Consider the following 27,026-nt stretch of genomic DNA (forward strand, 5'->3'; position numbering starts at 1 on the left):
TGCGTAGATGGGTTTTATTCCTGACTGTTTTAGTTGATCAGGTTTCCATTGAAGTAGACACACAATTATGTAAAAGCGCACAATGTAGTGTAGTGCTCGTCATGCATCCCGTATGAGTCTATCTTTGATTTTATCCCGGAATCTGGGTTAAATTTTCAAACCAAGACCCTACACTTTTCTCCGTTTGCATATAGTCCGACTCGGGGTTGCTTTACCGTCTGTCACACTGTCTCCTTTGTCGTCGTCGCCCCCCACATACGCACACACACAGTTGAATCTTTATAATTGTTGTTTATCAACACAGAAAGTCACGACACTGTCTCTCGTTCCTCCTCCATCCTTCGTTCCCCCTTCTCTCCCCCGTTGGACTCATGTGTTCCAGTCCCACCCCTTACTGCCTGGCATTACCGTCCTCTACAATACAAAACGGTATTCTCAGTACCTCCCCCTAGTTTCGCTTGCTTTTGCACTCGCTCAGTCTGTGCATCTCTGACTACCTTCATTGACATCCACCCTACCACCTCTCCACCTGCGTACAGCTTTCACGGATCCGAGCTAGCCAGACCCTCGCTAGAACACATCGGGATATTTCTTCCGATCCGTTGAGCTCCCCCATTTCCCCTCAGGTCGATTTGGTCACTGTGTTTCTCCGTGTATCAATGTATACGACCTCGCCGAGCCGAAGGATTTCTCTCTCTTGAGCATGAGAAGGAACACCATCTCATCCGCAATCCAACATCTAAGATTGAGCTACCAGCATGCACACTGGATACATATGCTCCAGCAGAAGTTTTCGGCCAGAAAACTAAAGCACATTGGACCACAGATTCCGAACAAGTGGGTAAATCAGTTTTAGGTAAGCCTAGATAAGTTTCGTGTTATTTTCTATAAATACTATACCCGTTATTACAGTAGCTGGATGTTATGCTGCAGCCTCTGGACAGTTATGGTGATGTTGCATGATCAGCATGATACTGTTCTTTTTGGACGATGCATTTTTCTGCTTTATCATTGTCTGGTTTTGCGTCTTATATGTAGCCTATGTGGGTTTTATTTATCTAAAGTAAAAGTTATTACATGTCCATTACTGTGGAGCTGAACAACGTTAGATACTAGAACCTATAGGTTGCTTTTTTTTTTTTTTAACATATGACTGACTGGAGACGGAGTGTTGGCAATGTATTGGGAGGAGGCTGCAGAGGAAGTCGAGAGAATGAAAGAGCGGATTGGAGAGGGGGAGAGACCACTAAGAATCAGTTTTCAGTCCACGCACACTTTCTTTCACATTGCCCCTCGCCTCAATGAATGGCCCGTCTGATTCAATCCAGGGCCCTATGAAGTTCGACGGCATAGCATCTTAATATGCTTGTCTATTCTTGTCTATCTTGTTCTAGAACACCCGCTTTGCAGCTCAAACGTTGATTCACATTGCCCTGTTGGTTCATATCAACATTACTGCAGTTGATTGTGCAATGGGAGTCCATATCAGTTCATCTTACAATATTTCATACGACATGTATATTGACCATTCTGTATTGCAACGGTGAAATGCTTTACTGTTTAGCCTCAGTCTCTCTGTTGTTACGAGGCGGGAAATTGTGTGTCACTTATTTGATCTTATCCGTGAATAATTTCAAACAGATTGGACAGGTCGTGTGTGTGTGTGTGTGTGTGTGTGTGTGTGTGTGTGTGTGTGTGTGTGTGTGTGTGTGTGTGTGTGTGTGTGTGTGTGTGTGTGTGTGTAAAAATATGTATAAATATGGCATACCGGTATATGCGACAATATGATTTGCCTCCATGTTGGAGAGCTGCTCAATCAATAATTCAATGATGCTGATGTTAATGGCTAATTGATATTGATTAAACAGAACAGAAAAATTATAATCAGGAAAGATATGTCATTTTTTGAGGTAGCACCAATGATCCAAAGTTCCCTCTCCCTCCGTTCCTTCAATGGAAGGTGTATGAGTGCGCTACTGTTCACTAACTGCGGGGGGAGCTCGCGCTCTTTTGCGCCATGTGTCACGTAATCCGCTACAGGCAGGATAATTGACTGGTGTCGATGGGATACAAAATTAGAAATGCAACTACTCTTTTGGTGTGCACATCGTTTTAACAACTAATGACTGTGTTCTTCTTCTTATGCTTCTTCTCAATGAGTTTCATACTTTGAATTACTTTTTTACTTTGTCCATTTACAGTATATATGTATCAATAGGTGTATTTAAATGGCCATGCAATTCTCAGTAACTTACTGTTCAGCCCTCTGTTCAGATCCCCCTCCCAGTGGCAGATCAATCATGGACTCTGTTTACTCTCCTACATTCCACATCAGACAGAAGTCATTTCAAACTGACATCTAAGATCAATTATCTGTTGACATCTCAATATTATTCAAATCATAATAATGTCATATAGCTGGGAATCTACCAAGATAGAAGTGGGCAATTTCAACAGATTCAATGTCATTGTCATTGTCAATATCAATATTGACATCATATCCATGCTACCATGTGGCTTGTCCTGTGATCAACACTAAGTTGAAAGTAAGTTGTCAATCGATATAGCTCTCATCAAGTCCCCTCTAGAGCCACAAAACAAAGGCTGTTTTATTTCAAATGGCTAATTCAATCTGTTGGCCTTTATATTGCCTACATGCTGGCAACATGTAATTATTTTCAAAGAGAAACAGCTCACAATCACAAATGCCAAAAAGAAAATGCCAGCAGTAGCTTGAGGCTACAGCTATGTCCCATGCTTGGTGACCCTGTGTTGACTAACCATTCAAAGACTGGGGGTACATGCTGCAGCGTAATGTTTTTGTGACGCGTGCTGTGCACTCCAATGATGGATTGATTGCAACCTCATGTTGCCATGATTCACAAAGGCAAAAAAAGGACTACACACAAGGGTACGCACAACACCTCCACACATAAAAACACACACACACACACACACACACACACACACACACACTCACACACACACACACACACACACACACACACACACACACACACACACACACACACACACACACACACACACACACACACACACACACACACACACACACACACACACACACACACAAACACTAATGGATTTGAGAGCATAGTAGCACAGTCTCCCTTAATAGATCAACTGGGAGGTAGGCAGTGGTCCATTCTCCTTGAGTATGGACAAGAATATCAAATACAAGGTCTCTCGGTGCTGGAGCTAGAAGAGCTAACTGTCTTACATTGATTGCCAAGAGGCATCAAGCATCTTCACTATTGGCAGGACTAGCAGTGGGTGCTGGTTCCAGCTGGAGTGCCCCGGAAGGCTTCCACCCAGGGGGAATAGAAAACCTGTTTTGATGGGAAGAAAAACAACAGGGGTCAAATCATGCCATGTCAGAGCAACACAAAACAGATGGTGAACTTCATTCCAAATCCCTGGCCTGCAATTCTCCACTGGGGCAGGATGTGTTAGTTGACATGAGGTTATTGTGGGATTGTTTGACTATTACCCCAAACCACACAGTGTTATTGGATAACAAATTGTCTCAAAGCTTAAAAAACATTCTTTAACTTGTCTCCTCCCCTTCATCTACACCGATTGAAGTGTATTTAACAATTGCCATCAACAAGGGATCATTGCTTTCACCTGGATTCACCTGGTCAGTCCATGACATGACAAGGTGTTCATAATGTTTTGTACACTCAGTGTATATTTGCACCTTCATCAGGGAGAGAACCATGTCTATGTTAGACACTGGTGGAGAACTTGAAGATTAACAGACGTGTTATCTTGAACCACTGTAGAAGACACATCTTTGTGGTTGTGAAATATCAACATGTTTTATCACCTGCAAGTGGATGGAGTTGTTCGGCAATGTGTAAAATGTAGATTTATTTGACTATTTCTATTATAATGCACACAAACAGAGCTCGTAATGATTCACCCTGATACATACAGTCTTTACTGACATTCAACAAAGATGAAAACAGTAAATCAATTTCAGCCAAAACCTGTCGTCAGACTAGTCATCGACCAGACCAGGCCAAAAACATGTTTACCTTAAGAAAATCCATTGTGTGGTCAGTATAAAATAGGTTGACTCAGGTGCATGTCCACCTACATACTGATCATTTTATGGATTAAACACATCCATATATAGATAAATTCACAAATGTCCCAAAATGTACCCAAAGGATAGACCAAGGAAAATGTGCATTTATTTATGGAGAGTGAGGAACATAGCCTGAGGGACATTGATTGACCATAGAAGTTTATGTGGATAGACATAGTAGGCTGCAGAAACTTGTGAAGATAATCTTGACTTGAATCAATCCAATTTAGTGCAAGATTTTGTTTGGGGACTGTTTTTTACTCATCTTTTATAATTTGATAGTTATCGTTGAGCTTCTGATGGATTAGATAGAAAATTAATTGTTGAATGTAATTAATGGATTTGGCAACTTTGTTGCACCTTAAACAGTTTTGCAAATTAAGCTAATTTGATTTTCCTACTTTTAGGCTGTAATATTGCTGTAGCCATTATTGAATATAAACTGTATTAGCCTCAGGAGAGAGAATGCGATTCAAATATAATAATGAAAAGGAAATCTTACGGCCTCTGAGCCTACATTGTTTACTGTTTCTGGTCTTCTCCGATTTATATTTGTGTTGTAGAATTTAAAAAATGTTACAGCCTGCATTTTCTGTGTTTAGACAACATATTAGACAGCAGCATACGTGTTTAGAATAATGGATATATTACTATTTTATTGCTAAATGTTTTGCTGTCAAGATCCAAATATTAATTTGGTCAAATCTAGGAGTACCGTGCAATAAGGGTTGTTCTTGGTATTGCATTTGAATGGCTCACTGATGGACAGAGACAGGTTGTATAACTATAGATTAGTGTTTGAGATCTTGCTGATGACCTGATTCTATCAACAGGTTGGTTTTATGCCACCACTGTCAAAGCTATTAGACATGAATGAAGACTTTATGGCTTCCCAATCACAAACACATTGCCACTCCTAAAACCATGTGCAATTGTTGTCTCTTGGTATGTTGATGGGCGGCCCTATTCATGCAGGTATCAATGTTCACATTAAAACTTCTTATGGATCGGTGTCCCGTTAACGGGACACTTGTTGCTCAATATGCATAATGTGACTAAAACGTTGTTTTAAGATAAAACATTGTTATCATCATGACTCTTGCATTTAGGCTATGCGTCATGCTTGGCACCAGTCATAGTGACATTAAGAATCCTTACAGTTAAAGTAATTTACAGTATCTATCTATGGCTTTGCATGGATATCCATTGAGCCACATTACACCTCTATAAATAACAAAGCCTCCATTTGGGCTGCCATTTGGGCTTAATTAACCTCTATAATTCATACAATTATATAATTACGATCCCTGAATGATGAGGAAAAACCCAGAGCAGCAGAAGCTCAGTACCTTGGTTGCTTGCATGTTGGATTGGACTCTAGACTCCTGTTCACCTCATGACAGGCTGGAAAGAAGAGAGAGAGAAGAGACTCCCCTGCGGGTAATATTGGGCATCCATGGTGGGACTCACCAGCTGGAGCGCCCTCTTACCGTAGCTTGCGAAGGCTGCTGGGATTAACAATGGCAACCTGGAGGGGAGGGGGGTTCCTTCCAGCCAGCTGGCTGCTCATCCTCACCACTGGTACAAGTCAGTCCCCAGTCAGTGCAGTACAGTGTGGGAGCTGGCTGCCAGAAAAATTATAAGCTCAGTTAGAAATTCCGTGTGTGCCTCTCTCTCTCTCTCTGTGCCTTGGTCGGTTGTCTCCCATCTCTGGCAAATTAGGGAATTAGCGTTGTCTTGATGCTAATCCCCCATTTGAAACGCCGCTGTCTAAACCCACTTTCTCCTTCATGTTTTCTAATAGGAGAAAGGAGAAAAAACAGCCAGGCCCTTTGTTTTTTCCTTGAGATCAAATAAAGATCTGGTTTGAAGATATCTTTTCTCTTTAATAAAGGTAGATTCTTACCATGAACTGAGTTGTGAATTCAGGATGGTGGTCTGTCAAATCAAATTGTATTGGTCACATACACATATTTAGCAGATGTTATTGTGGGTGCAGCGAACTGCTACACCCGCAATATGCTTCCATGTGCAATTGAAGCCCCAATGTCTGGTAAGTTGTAATTTGTCCACTATGTAGAAATGGAGGGATTTATGATGACTCAAGTTGTTGATTCAGATTTGCTACGGGGTAGCATCTCTTACGTGGCATTCCCTAAAACTCTAAATGTTCTGACTTTGCCTGCTCACCCAAATACGTATTGGTGATTTATGAGAATGTCTTTGGCTCAATGACGAATGGTTATGAGCTATATGAAAGTTACTGAGAAATAACATTAGGAACATCTGCAATGGTATGAGATTTGACTTCTTCACCACCCAAACCATCATCATCCTCACTGACTGCCTGCGACACTAAAGTAACTCATGAAGTCATTTCAGTAAAATGTCTTCATCCATTGCGTATCTTCATCAATTCTTTATTGCCACTGAGAAGTTCAGATTTCCCAGCTGCCTTGGTATTGGCTATAAGCTCTTGATCTGGTGCCATTGTTCAGCTCAGAGTTCAGCCTTTTACAGAGAGCCAGACTTGAAAGAAGGGACTGTGGGCCAAAAAAAAACAAGTCAGTCAGGCAGTCCTGAATCTACCCAACTAAACTGCAGTATCAGCTGTGGGGGGAAATGGCCTGGTGCAGGCGGTTTTCGACATCACTTGTCCAGCCCCTCACAATGACTTGTGGCCAGGTGTAGAGGGAGGAGCAGGAGGAAAAAGAGGAGCAGGAGGTTGGCAGTCTGCTTGATTTAACAGTAATTATAGAGTGCTATTTCCTCTGTCTCCCTTCTCTGCCACTGGAAGCCAGTAGTCCTGTCACCTCATGATCACGTAATGGGGAGAACATGCCTATTAGAGATGAGGCTAATTGCAGGGGGCTTCTCCCATGATTCTTGTTGGTGAGCTTGGGGTGATGGTGAGGGGGAGGATGGGGGAAGAGGGGAGATGGAGGTCGAGGTGTTCAGGAGACTGGAAACTGCTTTATAAACTCTGGAGACATTTCCAAATTTGAACTAGGGGAATACATCAGTATGGTTTTTTTCCCTTCATATAAAAGAAAGGGAAATCTTGCTCTAGGAGTGTGAAGTAATTTCCTTTTCCTACCGTGAGACCATTTCTAGAGTTCAGAAAATGGCCCCTCTGTGGTAAGGGTGAGTGCTTCTGGTGATGTGGCTACCTTGGTTACCTTAGTTATGACAGTATCAGCAATGGTTGATGATCATGATATTGCGCCTGAGTGTGATTGATAGTTTATACAATAATATCAGACGATTGATAGTTTTAAGGTCTTGTTTTATCCTAAGCCAATGCTACCCAGTCATTTGGCTGCTTCTAACAGCCAACTGAGTTTATAGACTTCAGTGAAACAACCTCATTGTCAGTGGTACCTTTTGTATCATTAAAAAAGTCTGTTACTGTGGAAGCTCATATAGTCCTCTGTTGCTGCAGGCCAAATAGAACCATGTTCCCGACTTTCCAAATCCTCCGCCCCACTCTCCCCACTCTCTCTGTTTGTTTGGCATTGACTCAAGGCTGAATTCTAATTTGAGAGCTTTTACATGCACTGCATTGATGGGCATGTTCATATCTGAACTCAGCCCATTTCGATCGATGCCTATTCACTTCAATGGATGAAACAGTTGCAACTATTTTGAGCCATAGAGAAATTGGTCAAGTGTTGATTGAGTAGACCGACTGTGATTTGTAATACGTTGTGTGCCCAAGTGGAGGATGATTTAATGACATAGGCTTGGGAAACCGAACTCCATCAACTGTTTTCTACATTCGAGTGTTCCCTAATTTGAAGTCACATGAAATCCCTAGCCACCAGAACACTGCCCGTGCATTATTGAAATCAGTGTTATCGGTTATTTCCCAGATTTGGCTTCTATTTACGCTTACTTTACACTTTACACAACAGACAAATCCCTCCAATCATTAATCGAGACGTTCGTCAAAGCCTCAGTGCGTTTGAAATATGAATGTGATGCAGTCGTTCACAGTGGGCCTATTTGTTACTACGTGATGCCTTTCCTCATGAAAAACCCCCAGAACACACATGGGTCCCAGGCACTGAGACGGAAATGAGTCATGTTTGATGTTGTCAAACTGCTGACAGAGTGAGATACAGGGAGTTACAGACACACACAATATCTCATGTATGATTTAATCAGCCTATTACTTGTTACTGATTTATTTCAAACAGTGCAGGGGTTTATAATGTGACCCATACTAATTGGTGGCCTGTTGGTGTTGTTGTGTTACCAATGGTACTCAAACTTTTTCAGCAAAGACAGCATTTATTTTTAGCCAAAATTTCTGCAGACTCCATTATTCTGGGCCAGAATTTCTACTGATCCCAACACAAATCTAATGACATAACCTTAACATAGGTAAATGTTTTCATCTATCTTATAAAAATTAAGAGAAGCAATAAATGCATTTACTCACTTACATTTTATTTTTCAAATTATATTTTTCAAAGCGTTGATTATTGTCCCATACAATAATCTGTACTCAATCGTTTTTTAAAATGTGTATTTTATTTGGCTGCAATTCCACTGCGATTCCACCCCACTAGGGGTCATGACCCTGACTTTGAATACCACTGTGTTATGCAGTACTGTACCATGTTTTGCAGGACACTGACTGCACACATACCACCACTGACATGTACAGTATGTGCTGTTGCTGTTTTTGACAAGCAAGGAGTGATGCTCATTTGATCCACAGAGACATGTAGGGGGCATGTAGGGACAAACACATACTCAAATAGGCAGGAATCAAATACTCTGTCAGACATGTACACACGAATGTACACACAGACACATAGACATATACACATGCAGACACACACACATGCACACACACACACACACACACACACACACACACACACACACACACACACACACACACACACACACACACACACACACACACACACACACACACACACACACACACACACACACACACACACACACACACACACACACACACACATCACCACAGAGCGTGTTGTCCTGCTGATGGAGGTAGTGCTGTTAGTTTTAATGATGGAGAGGCCAGTGTAGGTAAAGCTAGCTGAAGCAGGTACAGTATCCTCTCCAGGCTTTACGCACAGTCAGCACATCAACAATGTAGGGCAGAGCATAGGCCATGGCGTGTAGAAGTCGCTATAGTGAGCAGAAAAATGTGCAATGGAAGCCATACTGAACTGTCTCTCCTGCAAAAAGAAGGGTTGTGTTTTGATAACTTTTGAACGGAGCACATCAAAAATGTGCTGTGATATTTAAGTGATATTTGTGTTTGGAGGATATATTAGCGTAGGTGTGGTTAGGCTCCAAACATCGGCTTCGAGGGCATTATCACTTTTATACAACAGTTACCAACATATTCAAATAATGATTTACATATTGTCATTAAAAACTTTATTTGGATTCATTTATGGTTACTCTTTCAAATCAAACTTTATTTGTCACATGCGCCGAATACACCAAGTGTAGACCTTACTTACAAGCCCTTAACCAACAGTGCAGGTCAAGAAAGAGTTATTTTACTAAAGTTAAAATAATAAAAATCAACACAATAAAATACCAATTACGAGGCTATATACAGGCGATACTGAGTCAGTGTGTGGGGGTACAGGTAATTTGTAGGTAGGGGTGAAGTGGCTATGCATAAATAATAAACATAGAGTAGCAGCAGTGTACAAAACAAATTGAGCGATGGGGGTATCTCAATGTAAATAGTCCGGTGGCTATTTAATTAATTGTTCAGCAGTCTTATGGCTTGTGGGTGGAAGCTGTTAATGAGCCTTCTGGTCCTAGACCTAGGTGTTCCGGTACCGCTTGCCATGCAGTAGCAGAGAAAACAGTCTATGACTTGGGTAACTGGAGTCTCTGACACTTTTTTGGGCTTTCCTCTGGCACCGCCTGGTATATAGGTCCTCGATGGGAATTTTGGCCCCAGTGAGTAATGTTGCTGCTCTGTAGCGCCTTACAGATGCCGGGCAGTTGTCATACCAGGCGGTCATGCAACCGGACAGGATGCTTTCGGTGGAGCAGTTGTAGAACTTTTTGAGGATCTGGGGAGCCATGCCAAATCTTTTCAGTCTCCTGAGGGGGAAAAGGTGTTGTCATGCCCTCTTCACAACTGTCTTAAGACCATGATACTGTGTTAACTGTGTTAAGACCATGATAGTTCGTTAGTGATAGTTTGTAAGTGATCCACTACAGCCCCGTCGATGTTAATGGTGGCCTGTTCGGCCCGCCTTTTCCTGTAGTCCACGATCAGCTCCTTTGTCTCACTCACATTGAGGGACAGGTTGTTGTCCTGGCACCGCACTGCCAGGTCTCTGACCTCCTCCCTATAGGGTGTCTCATCGTTGTCGGTGATCAGGCCTACCACCATTGTGTCAGTAGCAAACTTAATGATGGTGTTGGAGTCGGGTTTCGCCACACAGTCGTGGGTGAACAAGGAGTACACGAGGGAACTATGTACACACCCGAGGGGCCACAGTATTGAGGATTAGCGTGGCAGACATGTTGTTGTCTACCCTTACCACCTGGGTAGCAAATCTAGGGTTACTACCCAAGCCGGCTGATCGTTCGTTCTATTGGTTCGGTTGCAAGCTATGCAATCTAGTCGTTAAGTCTTTTTGTTCTGTATCTATGGATGCGACCCAGTCATTCAGTCTTTTTGTTCTGTATCTATGGATGCAACCCAGTCATTCAGTCTTTTTGTTCTGTATCTATGGATGCGACCCAGTCGTTAAGTCTTTTTGTTCTGTATCTATGGATGCGACCCAGTCATTCAGTCTTTTTGTTCTGTATCTATGGATGCAACCCAGTCATTCAGTCTTTTTGTTCTGTATCTATGGATGCAACCCAGTCGTTAAGTCTTTTTGTTCTGTGTCTATGGATGCAACCCAGTCATTCAGTCTTTTTGTTCTGTATCTATGGATGCGACCCAGTCGTTAAGTATTTTTGTTCTGTATCTATGGATGCGACCCAGTCATTCAGTCTTTTTGTTCTGTATCTATGGATGCAACCCAGTCATTCAGTCTTTTTGTTCTGTATCTATGGATGCAACCCAGTCGTTAAGTCTTTTTGTTCTGTATCTATGGATGCAACCCAGTCATTCAGTCTTTTTGTTCTGTATCTATGGATGCGACCCAGTCGTTAAGTCTTTTTGTTCTGTACCTATGGATACGGCCCAGTCATTCGTTCTAAATACCATACTGGCAATAAAATATTTATTTTTGTTTTATTTCACACCACTTTTTCGATCTTGTCTCATTGCTGCAACACCCCAATGGGCTCGGGAGAGGTGAAGGTGGAGTCATGCGTCCTCTGAAACATGACCCGTCTAACTGCGCTCTTTAACACCCGCCAACTTAACCCGGAAGCCAGCCACACTAATGTGTCGGAGGAAACACTGTTCAACTGGGGACTGAGGTCAGCCTGCAGGCACCCGGCCTGTCTTAAGGAGTCGCTAGAGCGTGATGAACAAAGTAAAGCCCCCCCGGCCAAACTCTCCCCTAAACCGGACAGTGCTGGGCCAATTGTGCGCCATCCTATGTGACTCCCAGCCACGGCACAGCTCAGGAATGAACCCGGGTCTGTAGTAACAATGCCTTAGAACATTGCGCCACTCGGGAGGCCCTGGAGATCGAATTTCAATACTGAAACAATATTGCATATTTCAGAGAGATAGACAGCAAGGTTTATACAAATCTCCGCTATTGAAAACCAATTTTTAGTTGAAAAGAAATGGGAGATAATGTCTAGATGCTTTTTATAGTGGAGATCAAGTTTATAAATTGTCTGGCTGGGCTGATGAGGCAGTGGATTGCACAGTGAGATGGAACAGATTAAATAGGGATTTCAACGGCATAGAGTTAGTTAACTTGTAGAATAGACACTGGCTGGAATGTGGTTTTAACCAATCAGCATCCAGGATTAGACCCACTCATTGTATGATTGATTTTTCTGACCACTAACATTGACCAGTTATTTTGCTTTTTGGAGTAGTCCTCTTTTTGTTTGATTCGATCCATAATTTTCATAACCACTGGTCTCTAGTGATATGAGGGCTGATCTGCATGAATACAGACTCCTTCCTCAATAGAGAGAAACTGACACCGGCTCTGGTTATGGAATAACCTACATTCACAGAGGGCTTACAACATCACCCAGTTCTGTTATGGCACTGAGAGCAAGTTTGGAAAATCTGGTCTTTGAATTATTTAGAGTAGACGACATCTCCTTTCAGTGACATGGACCATAGATTCGATCAGCACTTGTGTTGGTAGATGAATCTCACTGTGTAGGGATATAATACACATGGACAGCACTACGATATGTTTACTTACATATTGAAATATTGCCTTGGCATGGTAAATGAACACATTAGCCCTGTGGGTATGAACTGGGAGCTTCAGAAAGAGGACAACTCAGGGGAAGATGAGCGGCAGAGGGAATTCAAAGGCAACGGGTCAAGAGCACTCTATTTTCAAGCTTAAAATAGGGGTTGGTCAAATTTCGGTGGTAGAACCAATATTAAGGGCATATTTTTACCGATGATAACCTTCCACCGTGAACCAGGGAAGGAAGAAGAGAAAATATAGATATTCCCTCAGCAGAAATGCACAATCCGTTTAGTCATATCAGCCCTGAAACCTCTACCCTGGATGCCTCTGCATATGGAGTGTGTGTGCGTGTGTGTCTATGTGTGCATGTGTTGTGTGTCTGTGTGTGTGTTTGAAGTGTGTCTGTTTGTGTATGTGCACACATTTAAAAAGAGCCATACAGCACATATCTTCACCACTAACACCACCTTTCACTACCTCTCCTCACTAAGCTATCGCCATGGATAGAGCAAAGTACTACTTATTTGCTCTGCTTCCATGTCTGAACACATTCAAACCACTTTCCAACTGCTTTCTACCGCTTAACACCATCTAAAAAGCCTTGGGTGGCAGTTACAGAACTCCCATGAATTCTATCAAACACACAATGTCAAACCTTTCCCCACCTCAGTGCAAAAACACAGCATTTAATAATCATCGGAAAACAGTGAGGCAAAGTCGTGACCTCCATTTGTTTGTAGAGGCAATCGTCCAGTTACAGCTGCCGTGGCGCTTCTGTTTATGACTGTATCATTGGAGGCCTTGACATCATCAGGACAGAGAGATCCCATACTAATATTTTTTTCTGTTTTAATTCATTGGCAGCTCCTGTTTGCATCTGTTGTGAGACAGTGCCAAACTGTCTCAATAGTTCCTGTCCAAATGATAATTATTTTCGTCCCCATTCGAGTCAGGGATGATTATCATTGCCAAGGGAGCCCTTGACACTAGGGTAATCACTGCACTGAAATGCATCCAGGTCTATCAGGCAGAGGCGGCCAATTCTACTGGTGGCTAGAAGATAGTAAACAGCTGAGACTGTGAGGACCGTCATTAAAACAGCACACTGGCTAGTGAACAGAGCAGTGCTGCTACTCTCAGAGAGACCACCCGACCTCTTTTCAACTACACAAAGAGAAACAGAGCTGTACTGTAGTTTCAAACTCGTGTTGGTGTGTATGTGTTTAAGTACAGTATGTCTGTCTGTTTACGTGTGTCCTCAGATATATACATACTCCATCAAACATGCTCAGTTTCCTATAACATAATCATACACTAAAGTACCAGAATTAAAACTATGATTGATGTCGGACCTCACTCAATATTGATCATTCAGCGGGGAGGGGGCCTCAGCCTTTGGAACTGAAAAAAACAACTTCGCAATATTGATATTCCTGCATCTGCTAGCTCAGATGTGTGGCAGGCTTTGGGTGCTGCTGAGCTGTTTCATGAAGGAGGAATTGAGATGGGAGTGTGAGGCTTGTCGCCCCCCAATCTGCTAGTGCCTCAGTGGATTCCTTCTGATATATGGGTAGCACCCCCTATGCTCCCTCTGCTTTCCCTCCATTTCACCAATTTATGACATTGAATTAAGAACAATGGAAGCATTGATCGTCCCCTTTAGAACTACTAATACTGGTCTCCTCAGAGTGAGGCGACGGTTGAATAGCAGCCCGGAGTAGAGTGAGTCTCCTTCCAGATAGCTCGGGAGGCACTGTACAGTATGTGTCAAGATGTGAAATGGGGATAAACATTGTACTGGGGATGGAAATTAGGTCAGTAAATTCAGGCATGCTACTGGGACGGAGGTGGGCTGAGGGGGAGAGCAGATCGGAGGCCCAGACGGAAATAACGCACTGCAGCAGGGACGGAACCTCGCTCCGCATAGCACCAGGGGTCCGGTCCCTGAAGAGGGGAGCAGCTGTTCCATATTTTTGTCAGGAGAGACAGGAAAACAAGAACTGACTGCAAACAAGCCCTCCTTTGGAAACTCTTCAGCGAAAGGTTAGCGTTAGGCGTTGTGCGAACGAGGATGTGCTGGCAACAACAGTTTATTTATTATTTCAGGGGGTTGTATTGAAAATGTGATGTGTGGCAAATTTCCATAGGGTTTGCTGAGGCATGAAGGTCAATGGCTGGCTCGCTTCTCTTTGAGCATCACCTTGTGAATGGTCCCAGTGTGTGACAGGGATGAGGAGGACAACACCAATGTTTTTTTTAATCCTCAGCACACTCCTGCCTCTGATACTGAAATAGAGCGAGGCGAGTCATCCATCTTTCCACTCTGAGGAAGTGAGAAAATTTCCACACATATTTCTCTGAGATAAAAAGCTGTCCCTGTGGTTCAATTTGAGCCTTGCGATTCTCAGCTGCCTGACAACAACATTGCGTCACCCCCTCCAGCCCAATCCAACACCGATGGGAAGATTTAAATGCTCTTGTACAGATACACACAGTTATGATGGATCTGTCACAGTAGGGGGTAGCAGGAGGCATGCACCACTGTTTAATTCCACAGGTAATTAGAGAATTATCAACAGCGCTGCGGCTCAGACTCACTGTGTATGTGTAGCTTGTTTTGTTGTTGTACAAGCAATGGTTTACAACACACAAATATACTTCACACACTTTGAGAGAAATACACACACACACACACACACACACACAGACTGACACTTCCTACACCCCGAGACAAGAAACACGCATGCATTCCTCCAACACACTTCCTCAGAGACACACACTAATGTTTTTCCCAGTATCTGGTGCTTCCATTGTTACACTCATTTTTGTTTGAGATGGTAGAAAAGGCCAGTCACGATAACATCACTTGACATTTACATGTGTGAGCACAGAAGAACCGCAAGCGGGGAGTAATGTCATTTACATTTTCTCCGCAGCCCAGTCCGGGGTCTGATTCATGTCAGGGGTCCTCTGGGTACACATGGAGTGTGACCAGCTCAGGGAATGAAAGTGGGGCTTCAGTGCTTCCACCTTTCATCTTACATCATTTCATTGGAGCATTACAACAGGCTAGCTGCATGAAATACCTATTAGGGTTGAAGCAGCACTCGTCTTCTTTTTTTTTCGACTTTAAAATGATAGGTGTAGCGGAAAAAAATGTCTAACAAGTGGGGACATACAGTTTGAAAGCAGCGGAAGAGAATTCTCATCAGCAGACCACAGAGCAAATTAGCTAGAGCGCTTGAAAGCCAATTTGCAGTTTGACAAATGATTAATCTTCATCTATAACACACACACCTGCGGTGGTAGATTTAGTGACAGATGCGAAATTCCATAGCCTGCCTTTGCTAGCTTTTCAGAGACGTGGTAGAAGTGTCTAGCGCTGACCGAGAAATCAGAATGATTCTGCTATGCTTGCACTACCAAGGTAATTTTGTTCGACAGCTAGCATCATGGACTTCTCCTCACGGAATGAGAATTTGTTCTCCCCAATTCAGTCACTACTTCACGGCAGTGAGGGACGAACAACAGCTAATGTGAAATTGAAAGTACTGTAGCTTACTGTGGTCTGTGTTTTGCTGACAGAGACAGGACATGAATGATTAGCCTATCTACTATGGTGCCCTTGCTTCATTAGGATGCCGGGACAGTGTCATTTTTGTCATTTTTGTCCTTTTCAAATGTTTTTTTCTCTCACATGTTTTCTTTGATAAGAGAGAAAGACAATCACAGAAAATATTGAAATCCATACATGTGGGACAGTTTATCAAACTGTGGAATAACTGATTCAGCTAGACCTCCCATTCATGGAGAAAATGGAATAGTCAAGTTGGATAGAGTGACTGTAAGTCATGAAATCTAATGAAAAATAATGAAACCGTTGCCGTATAATTTTCTACAATAATAGTGAATTAGATTTAGTTTAATTTAATTCCCGGTTAGGGTAGCCACTGTAGCTAATTTATCTGGATCATATACTGCGACACCTTGACCAGCCAAGCTGTTGGTCTTCCTTCCACATGCTTCAGACCTTGTTAATTACTTGGCTTTACAGAGCCAGTTTAGCTTTAGAAGGATAAATAAAACATAAAACTCACCCGCCCGGCATCCCCGTCCACTGCCCCGTCTGCCCGCCGCCCTCTCGTTGGCCCCCATTGATCCATCCCCTCCTGGAATAGACTCGACGACAATAGTTCAGCAGCCAGGTAAATTGGAACAATAACTCAGACCATTAGTGAATTAGTTTGTTTTTAAAATCGGCCATTGATGCCGGGAATGAGTTGATTGGTTGCATTTAATTATTGCGGGGAGGGCCTGCTGAGCCATGCCTTCTGTAGGTCAGAGTGCCACTGTAGTCCTAAATAAAGCAACAAAAGGAGGGAAGTGAGGAAGGGACAAATCCAATGGAGTTAGCCTGTTCGCCCCATTTCTGTTACTTCCCTGCAATTGCAAGTGGCAGGCCATTACCACGCCTGTCCAGACATCGCTGCAGGCTGGGTTATAATAATTCTCATTATTCTGAAATCTCCCTGTGTTGGCAAAACCCTCCCCCTCTTTTTCTCCCTTCCTCTCCATCACTCTCCACCATCACTCCATTCCAACCCTCTGTCCCCCTCAAATGCATTAATACATAAGGTAACATATTCCCAGAGGAGTCCTTACCTGCCATGTTGGAATGACATCCATCCATAGCTTATGTTACTTCTGACATTACTGCTTGTGTTACCTCAAACCACTTTGACCAAATGCATTCTAAAACAGAACCCCTGACAGCAGTGCAGAGCAGACCACGTCTGTGCCTGTCAAAAATAGATCTGGCAACAGGGAGCTTAGCATCAAGGCTGCCTTGAACTGATGTCATAGCCTATGTCTGGATAAAGCACAGGATGGATTGAATATACTTGAACCACCCTAGAGACTGGTCCACCCTGCCCCATGTCTGTTAGATAAGCGGCCACAAAGCAGCAGGCTTCATTCTCCCCTGTTCTCCCTACCTCCCTGGGATCCAGAATACAAATGCGGGACAAGCCTCCAGTTTCTGTGAACTTTGTGGAACAAAGAGATTGAGGAAGGCATCGATCAGTGGGTGGTTGGAGGCTACGAGACACGCATGGAGAATGATTTCCTCAATGAGCCAGGAGGGGCGGGTGGATGCGGGAGTTGCTGTGTGAATATGACCGTTTAAAGGGGGCTCGTACAAACAACGCTCCTTTATTGTTTCTCAGTTATTTGCTGAGGCAGACTTCCTCCTCTCTTTACCCGGTTATTCAGGGACTCACGTGACCTCTCCCTCTACCTCTCTCTCCCTCCCTCTCTCACTTTCCCTCGCTCTGCCTCAGTAAACACATCACATCAACATTCAAAATACATATTCCAGACACCCTGAGGCCACCGTGTGAAAATCGAGGGAGATTTGCAAACAGTGTGGTTCTTCTTACACAACAGGAGACAACCAGACCGCGGATGGATGGAGAAAGAGAGAGAGGGATAAAACATCTGATGTTGAATCGCCTCCGGGAGGTGTCTGTCCATAAGAACGTTGCCTGCATGCAAATAAAACTGCCTAGCTTGCCTGTCATGAAATCAAGCTACTGCGCCGTACACTCTTTATTCTCAAATTACAAGCGGTCTAGTCTGTAAAGATGGATAATTATGGTGCAAATCCTCCCCTTGGTTTCAGAGATATGATGTGATCTCACCCCAATTTTTGTGGGGTGGGTTTTGCAATGCGGGCTGAAGCTCGTCTGGTACAATTTCCTATCATCTTTAGTCCATTTGGATGTAGATGAATCCTCCACAGGGGTTAGTGTACTGCAGCTCAGACAGACAGTGATGCTATATACCCCAGGTGGTATGAGGAAGCTCCGGGCCACAATAACAAGAGAGATGGGAGAAACAAACTGGTAAGAGAAGGAATTATCCACACAACTCCTGCATGCCAGACAACCCAGATCTGTGCAATTTCAGAGGCCGTAGAGTACTGTATGTTTGGATACCAGCATGGCAGTTAGAGTGGTGTGCACTCAGAGAGCAAAAGAGTGCTGCTGGTCTGAATGCTGTCTCAATACCCCTGGGCCAGCAATCAGAAGTGTACCAGTCTCATCCAGTGTAAAATAGCAAAAGCATGCATGTGACTGGCCTGATGAGTCTATCGCTAGGGGTGGCTAGGGTCAGCATCTAGTCTATTAGGGGTGGTTAAAATCAGAATTGTAAGGGATTGTAAAGTGCTATATGTGTGACTGAAAGGAGTTTGGTGTAGTTGTGAGTGACAGAGTGAGTGCATCTGTGTGTGTGTGTTTTTGTGTGTTCGTGCATGCGTGTCTGTTTGTGTGTTCATCCCTGTATGTTAATGCCGGGGGTCTGTGTGGCGGTGACTTGGTGGCTGTGCCAGGGTCTCTGGCTGCTCTGTCATGGCATCTGTGCAGCCTTTGATCTCGGTAGGCAGAAACAAACAGGGGTGATTTGGCTGACACTTACAGGGCCTGTTCAAATCCTGTTGCCTTCATCTGTCCTGCTGTCTCACTTTTGTCTGTCTGAGGGAGGGAAAGAGAGAAATACTGTATCCAGCTGACAAAGGCTTGGTGGACACGATGAATAGTGTGTTCGTGCATGCTTTGCCCTATTTTGGGGGTCATATACAGTACATTACATCATGCTGTCTGTAATACCAGTATAATAATTGTTTGGTTCTGTCAGAATTAGAAATGATAATGGCGTAATTACAAAACCTAATATCCAATATACAGTAAGTAAGGGATAAACGCAGATGTTCTGTACAATATCTTTGAAATAGTTGCAAGGAAATGTACAGAACAGAGGTGTTTATTCTGCTTTTACCACAGTTGCTAAATAAAACAATACTAAAGCACACATTTACCTGTAGAAGTTACATATTTGCATTGATATTTTTATATTTCTAAGTAAATTCATACTTTTTCATCCTCCCACCAAACCTAGTTGGTAGCTCGTTGCCAGAGAGACATGTTCTATACCAGGCGAAATTGAGCATCATCAGCTCATTGTTATGAATGTATCCAAATCAATGTCACTAGAAAACAGTCTGCAATGTTTGACACGACTGTGTTAGCAGTAGTTGGCTAGCTACTGCAGCAAGCAAAGAGATAAGAACGTTGCCAGCCAGCAATGAACGACTGGGTCTTGTCCATATATATAGAACGCAACCGTTGTTCATTCTTTTTGTTCTATATATATGGACAAGACTAATCTGAAAACAAGGCTCCCTAAATTTTATCAGCATATCGAATGCGCAACCCGGGCTGGCAAAACCCTGGATCATTGTTATTCTAACTTCCTCGATGCATATAAAGCCCTCGCCCACCCTCCTTTCGGAAAATCTGACCACGACTCCATTTTGCTGCTCCCAGCCTATAGACAGAAACTAAAACAGGAAGCACCAGTGCTCAGGTCTGTTCAACGCTGGTCCGACCAATTGGATTCCAAGCTTCAAGATTGCTTCGATCACGTGGACTGGGATATGTTCCGCATAGCGTCGGACAACAACATTGATGAATACACTGATTTGGTGAGCGAGTTTATTAGCAAGTGCATCAGTGATGTTGTACCCACAGTGTAACGGGATTCTTCCGTCGAAGGAGAGGCGGACCAATACGCAGCGTAGTTGAAGTTCATGTTTTTTTAATAAGAAAAACTATACATGAACAAACTACAAAACAATAAATGTGAAAACCCGAAACCAGTCCCATGTGGTACAAACACAGGAGACAATCACCCACAAAACCCAACACCAAACAGGCTACCTAAATATGGTTCCCAATCAGAGACAATGACAAACACCTGCCTCTGATTGAGAACCATATCAGGCCAAACATAGAAATAGACAAACTATACACACAACATAGAATGCCCACTCAGATCACACCCTGACCAAACAATACATAGAAACATACAAAGCAAACTATGGTCAGGGTGTGACACAGCGTCTATTAAAACCTTCCCTAACCAGAAACCGTGGATTGATGGAAGCATTCGCGCAAAACTGAAAGTGCGAAGCACGGCTTTTAATCAGGACAAGGTGCCCGGAAACATGACCGAATACAAACAGTGTAGCTCTTCCCTCCGCAAGGCAATCAAACAAGCTACTCGTCAGTATAGAGACAAAGTAGAGTCACAATTCAACGGCTCAGACACGAGAAGTATGTGGCAGGGTCTACAGTCAATCACATACTACAAAAGGAAAACCAGCCCCGTCGTGGACCACAATGTCTTGCTCAGCGCCTCTTCAACCTCAGGAGGCTGAAGAAATTTGGCTTGTCACCAAAAACACTCACATACTTTTACAGATGCACAATCGAGAGCATTCTGTTGGGCTGTATCACCGCCTGATACTTCAACTGCTCCACTCACAACCGTAAGGCTCTCCAGAGGGTAATGAGGTCTGCACAACACATCACCGGGGGCAAGCTACCAGCCCTCCAGGACACCTACACCACCCGATGTCACAGGAAGCCCAAAAATATCATCAAGTACAACAACCACCCGAGCCACTTCCTGTTCACCCCGCTATCATCCAGAAGTTGAGGTCAGTACAGGTGCATCAGAGACTGAAAACAGCTTCTATCTCAAGGCCATCAGACTGTTAAACAGCCATCACTAACATTGAGTGGCTGCTGCCAACATACTGACTCACCTCTAGCCACTTTAATAATGAAAAAATTGATGTAATAAATGTATCAGTAGCCACTTTAAACAATGCGACTTTATATAATGTTTACATACCCTACATTACTCATCTTATATGTATATACTGTACTCTATACCATCTACTGCATCTTACCTATGCCGTTCAGCCATCGCTCATTCATATATTTTTATGTACATATCCTTATTCATTCCTTTACACTTGTGTGTATAAGGTAGTTGTTGTGAAATTGTTAGGTTAGATTACTTGTTAGATGTTACTGCATCGTCGGATCTGGAAGCACAAGCATTTCGCTACACTTGCATTATTAACATCTGCTAACCATGTGTATGTGACCAATAAAATTTGATTTGATTTTGATTTACATTATCACCGCATGTTGGCTTTTGTTCCAATGCATTGTTGTTCGTACCATTTCAAAATATATTTCAAAATTTGAGGTACAGTAAGGGTGATCAGACCTGTAAATATACCTGTAAATATATCAGTTGTTGTATTACCTGTGAGGCAAAGCTGAGTGAGAATACATTTCAATAATATAAACATTTTCCTGGGCTGATGGGGAGGTGGGTGTTCTACTACGCTAACATATGGAATTTCTTTAAGATGGTCATACCAACAATCATTTAGATATTAGATTTCGAAATTTTAGGTTTAAAATTTCTACTTCCAACTGCTACTGCTACTTCTACTCTACAACTGCTACTTCCATATACACTTCCATTCATTAAAAAAAAACTGGTACTGGGCTATCTGTGAGGCTATCCATAAAGGGGTCATAATAGTTTGCAGGCCAAACCGCTCGGACGTTACAGACGTTTTCGTGAGAAGACCGATTTTCTGGATGTCTCATGGTCTGACAAACACCTCTCTAGCTCTGCCACCTTTCACCACAGATGCAGAAGGCCAATATCGGCGGATGCGGTGGACTGAGATGCAGCCTATGTAAAAAACAGATATCTATAGCTGAAACATACTGATTTTTATGGGAATGTTTTTCTTGTGCTAATTAGATTTCTGCGTGGACATGGAAATTGACTAAAGGTTTAAATATTACTAGCCACCAAGCAATTTTATGAAGTTGTCTTTAGCTAGCCCAGATGGGTTCCCAATCTTCCAAACTCATAACTAGCTACCAAGAAGCCATTTCAGCCTATCAAGTTAGAGTAGCTAGCTTGTTTAACTCTCTTAGCTGGCATGCCTTCTGGCAGAGTTGGTAGACTGAAAAGGAAGCAATAACTAAATATACTGAATAAAACACATATTTTTTTCAATCCTCTATCCAGATTTTAGCAAAGATGCAGAGAAGCATAGTTAGTTTCCTTAAAAAATAACCAATGGTCAGACGATGACAGACAACTCAAATGTAATGCCCAATCAGAAACAAGCATAAAAAAATGCTGTGGTGTTTGTAAGGGATAAACGCCGATATTCTGTACATTATCTTGGAAATAATGGACGGTCTTCCTCCTCCAATTGCGTAGTTCATTTTCCAAAGGTAATGTGCAGAAGGGGAGAGTTTATCCCGGTTATACCACAGTTCCCAAAGAAAACAAAATGAAAGCACACATTTAACTGTAGAAATACAAATAATTCATTGATATTCACATTTTTATAAGCAAATTCATACTTTCTTACCTTTTGGTTGCTAGAGACGTTTTATTTTTTTATTTTATTTGACCTTTATTTAACCAGGCAAGTTAAGAACACATTCTTATTTTCAATGACGGCCTGGGAACAGTGGGTTAACTGTCTGTTCAGGGGCAGAATGACAGATTTGTACATTGTCAGCTCGGGGGTTTGAACTCACAACCTTCCGGTTTCTAGTCCAACGCTCTAACCACTAGGCTAATTTGTTCAATATTTATGGCCGTGACCTCCATTCATCCTTTATGTTCCGTTGCCATGCTCAATGGCAACGTCCTTACCCCTTGCTTGCTGCTAGCTAGCCATCTAACTACAGCTACACAGTCACGACATCTGCAGCCAGAATAACAGCAAAGTTTATTCCGTTGCGTTTGTTTATGCTGTTTATCCCACTTATACCACAGTTGCCAAATAAAACAATACTAGTAGCACACATTTAATGATAGAAAGAAAAATGATTTGTTGATATTTGAATTTATATAAGCAAATTCATACTTTCTCATATTTTGGTTGAAAACCCAGTCGTTTGTTCGATTGGTTTGATATTTATGGACGTGACCCAGTCGTTCTTTTTTTATGTTCGCTGGCAATGTTCTTATCCCTTGCTTGCTAGCTAGCCAGCTAGCTATGGCTAACACAGTCACGACCTCAGCAGACAGAAAAACAGCAAAGTATATGTTTTCTATTGACATTCATTTGGACACGTCCATCACAATAAGCTGATAATGGTCGGTTTTGCCTGGCATAGCTAGAAAAGTTTGCCTTCTCGTCAGGACACTCAACACTGTTCATTTCAAATAGAGCACATTGCATTTCAAACACTAGGCTTGAAGCTAGCTAAATATTTTGTTGCTAGTAAACCTGCCATTATGACAACCATTCAAAAATATCAGTTGCTGAATACAGCTGGTCAAACTACACTGAACAAACATAAAAATGCATCCCTGTTAGTGAGCATTTATCATTTACCAAGATAATCCATCCACCTGACAGGTGTGGCAAATCAAGAAGCTAATTAAATAGCATGATCATTACACAGGTGAACCGTGTGCTGGGGACAATAAAAGTTCACTCTAAAATGTGCAGTTTTGTCACACAACACAATGCCACAGATGTCTCAAGTTTTGAGGGAGAGTGCAATTGGCATGCTGACTGCAGGTAGGTCCACCAGAGCTGTTGATAGAGAATTGAATGTTCATTTCTCTACCATAAGCTGCCTATGTCGTCGTTTTAGAGAATTTGGTAGTACGTCCAACCGGCCTCACAACCACAGATCATGTGTAGGGTGGGCCCAGCTTGGGTGGGCCCAGCTGCCAAGTGGGTTGGCCTATGCCCTCCAAGGACCGCCCATGGCAGCAGCCCTGCCCAGTCATGTGAAATCCATAGGAAAGAGCCTAATTTATTTATTTCAATTGACTGATTTCCTTATATGAACTGTTGCATGTTGCATGTTTATATTTTTGTTCAGTGTAGGAAATATGTGAGGATTTGACAGCTTAGCGCCACTCGCGTCATGACTGTAACAGTAGGGACCAGAGAAATTCATGTTCATCACTCTCCGCGTTAGGTCATCAGATGCTCCAAGAAATGTCTCTGCAAAACAAATCAATGCTAGCTAGCTAGCTACGTTTTTTCCTTGTTGGACCTGCGTTTACAATGTATCCAATTTCGGTTTGTGTGTTCGTTGGTTTAGCCTTATGTAACTTTGTAGCAAATATGGTCTGCATCTGCAGGTGCTTTTTTGCCTTATGATTGCAAGGTGTCCCGATATCTTTTCCAACTGTCCCGTTAACTGTTTTAATGACCATTCTAGAATGCCTCAGAAACAAGTATTCATCAATGCTGTGGTATAAAAAGCCCTAGTTTGCCAACCACATTCTCATCCATATTGGAGAGAGCACTTTAGAGTACCCTTTGGTTTGTTCTCCATTAACGTTTTTAATAATACAACATTAATTTGGTAAGTGGCTATTTGTTAGTATTATGGTGACACATATGCATGCACGCAGGCTCTCATATACTGGGCCAGCCTCACACCTGTGAATCCCCAACACACACATACACACACGTACACACACACAGGCACAAACACACGACACATTGCACACACACTCTAAACACACAGAGTTGGACGTGATGCATTCTGTTTCCCAGCACACGGCGCAATATCATTTATGAATCCCCTCCTCCCTATCTCCCCTCTCAATTATATGATGTATTGTTACGTTCTGACAGCCAACACTCAAATTAGTCTAAACTAATTAGCTTAAAGCAGGCCTCATTAAATTACCTGCCTTGGATTTGTCATTGCCATAGCATTTCAGGTTAGTGGCAAAACAACCTAAGTCACCGCCACCCGTTTGTTCCAGTATCAGTTCTGAAACCATAGCAGAAAACACTCAGTGGCTGTAGTCAGTGTTGTTATTGATTTATTTTGATTTCGAATGCTATTGTATGCAACATCACAATGGGGAACATAGCATACAGTAAACCGTATGAGCATGGGTAGTCTGGTAGTCATGGGTATATAGCCTAGCTTATATGGATGCAGATAGACAAACTGGAATTTGGATGTGTCAGAGACTGAACTGATCCACAAATCCTACAGAATCATCACAGGTGAATGCATTGGCAGATATAATCATTGATTTGATGGTATACTGTAAAAGGAAAACCAAATACACATCTGCCAGTACATACTGTACATATAGCTGACATTATTCTACAGTAACTTTTGTAAGCAAACAATTCTTCCCCCCATTTCACAGTAAAATATTAGACCCATTAAATGTTGTCTGCTCTTTTACGACTTGTTATTGCCTAATAAAGTGTGAAAGGGGAAGAATTTCTGCATACAGTAGCACTAATTTGATAGCATACTGTTGGTGCTCTACAGCCAGGGGCCTACATTCTTAAATGCAATTATAGATGAAAATGGTTTTCTTATCAGTAACTAAAGACATGACTCCACTGGCAAGTGGGATAATAATGTGTGGTGACATTGTACAATAACTAAATGTATCATTTTAATAATACTCTGTCAGAAATGGTTTAAATTCTGTCTGAAATTATTATCGGCAGGGGCAGTCTGGGACAGATATTCGGCCTTGGCATTTTATCTACACCAGCCCACATCCCATCACACCGCCATATGTCAAAGCCATATCATATAGTATCTTGGTTGTAAAATAGTTGCTATTGAGCTGATTATTGAGAGGAGAAATTAAAATACACCTGCAGAAAGCTGAGACCCCCACTTTCTTCGACAGGGACAATGGTTCCAAAGCTGTGTTTTTCCCGCAGTTGCATTTTGAAATGTATGATCAGAAAGCATTTTGCTCTTGAGCGAGTCGGGGCAGAGGAGAGTGGCTCGCCCATCACAGCAGCATGCCACAGCGAAGGCACAGGCACAGGGGCAGGGCAGACACTTTCATTATAGGAATCATGAAAGGGAAAGGGAAACGGGATACCAAGTCAGTTGTACAACAGATGGCGCCGACGGAGATGGTCGCCTCGCTTCGCGTTCCTAGGAAACTATGCAGTATTTTGTTTTTTTATGTGTTACACGAGACGTATGTGGCAGGTTCTACAGTCAATCACAAAAAGAAAGCCAGCACCACCGATGCCATGCTCCCAGACAAACTAAACAACTTCTTTGCTCGCTCTGAGGACAATACAGTGCCACATACAGTGCCACTGACACAGCCCACTACCAAAACAGTGCCACATACAGTGCCACTGACACAGCCCACTACCAAAACTTACGAAAGCCACCACCGATGCCATGCTCCCAGACAAACTAAACAACTTCTTTGCTCGCTCTGAGGACAATACAGTGCCACTGACACAGCCCACTACCAAAACCTATCGTTCACCGCAGCCAATGTGAGTAAAACATTTAAGTTTTCCCCAGAGCATGCGCAGACCAGCTGGCTGGTGTGTTTACAGACTTATTCAATCAATCCCTATCCCAGTCTGCTGTTCCCACATGCTTCAAGAGGGCCACCATTGTTCCTGTTCCCAAGAAAGCAAATGTAACTGAGCTAAACTAGAAGTAGCACTCACTTCTGTCATCATGAAGTGCTTTGAGAGACTAGTCAATGATCACATCATCTCCACCCTCCCTGACACCCTAGTCCCACTCCAATTTGCTTACCGCCCCAATAGGTCCACAGATAACGCAATCGCAATCCGACTGCACACTGCCCTAACCCAT

General features: G+C 42.7%; 1 protein-coding gene across 1 annotated transcript in view; it reads left to right on the forward strand.

Annotated features, from left to right (window-relative positions):
* The first annotated feature begins 377 nt into the window (after positions 1 to 377).
* Positions 378 to 27,026, forward strand: part of LOC109876024 (BMP/retinoic acid-inducible neural-specific protein 1) — a 154,746-nt gene continuing 128,097 nt past the window's right edge. The window contains exon 1 of the mRNA XM_020468503.2: positions 378 to 856. The gene's annotated coding sequence lies outside the window, so the exon portion shown is untranslated. The remainder of the gene's footprint in view (positions 857 to 27,026) is intronic.

This window comes from Oncorhynchus kisutch, linkage group LG23, assembly GCF_002021735.2.
Source record: "Oncorhynchus kisutch isolate 150728-3 linkage group LG23, Okis_V2, whole genome shotgun sequence".
NCBI classification, from domain to species: domain Eukaryota; kingdom Metazoa; phylum Chordata; class Actinopteri; order Salmoniformes; family Salmonidae; genus Oncorhynchus; species Oncorhynchus kisutch.